Here is a 1152-nt window from a genome sequence, read left to right on the forward strand (position 1 = left end):
CCGGAGCCGCGGGCAGGGCCTGAGCCCAGGAATTGCCCTGCACAGGAGGCAGAACTGCTGCCCTGGGCACGGCCCAGCCCTGAGCAGAGCCCAGAGAGGCTGTGGGGTCTCCTCCCTGGGGATATTCCAGACCTGTCTGGACTCAATCCTGTGCTCTGGGATGACCCCGCTGGAGCAGGGAGGTGGCACCAGAGGAGCCACTGTGGGCCCTTCCAGCCTGACCCAGTCTGGGATTCTGTGATTAAAAATTAATTCACTGGGTCTCCCTGCCAAGGTTGTTTCGCATGGACTGACGTCCATGGAACAGCACTTTGGCATCTGAAGACAAAGAGCACATATGTGCTGAAGGCCACATATGAATGATTTTTATATCAGATTTTTTAAGGAAACATTTTCTTTGCAACAAAAATATGGATAAAGTCTGAGCAAAGCTGGATCTAAGCAGAACAAACCCTGGGGTGTGTACAGGGCCACGCTCCAGCACACAAGCAGAAACCTGGTATTTAGGAGGGAGGAATTCCATCCCGTGGTGACAAATCTGCTCCCTGTAGGAAAGTTAGACGGACAAAAAAACCCATTCTCAAGAATTTTTAAGTGTACAATAATCCCACAGTTGGGATTCCCTACAAACAGCAGTTTTCCCAGAGCCCTTCCCATGAGTAATGACTCGGTTCCATTTGTGGGGTGAATAAGGGAGCCCATAATAAGCTGGTAAACAGTGACTTCATGCCTCCAGTAATTAAAAATGCAGCGTGAGGCTTCTAACATCAGCTAAAACCTGAGCCAATCCATCCCTGCCGCAAGACCAGCTGTGCTCCGCGTGTGTTTCCAGCACGGGAGAACAGACAGGAGGCATCAGAACTGCTGACAGAGCCAGCCTCTCACATTCTGCCTGCAAATGGGTTCGACTTTCCTCAAATAACAAGGAGAGACAGAAAAATCTCATTGGAAAGACCACTGGAGTATAGAGCAAAAACAAATCTTTGGGATTTCTTTCCTGAAATTACTTAAAAGTCTGTGTTAAGACTGTAAAAAGCTGTGTGGGAAGCAGCTGGGGACAACAGGCACAGAATTCCAAAATCTGCCTGGAATTCTCCTTGGCCACTTGGGATGAGGGAGATGATGCAAGCTGGGGAAAGATGAGGTCAGCAG

Source organism: Corvus brachyrhynchos, unplaced genomic scaffold (genome assembly GCF_000691975.1).
Source record: "Corvus brachyrhynchos isolate BGI_N302 unplaced genomic scaffold, ASM69197v1 scaffold280, whole genome shotgun sequence".
NCBI classification, from domain to species: Eukaryota; Metazoa; Chordata; class Aves; order Passeriformes; family Corvidae; genus Corvus; species Corvus brachyrhynchos.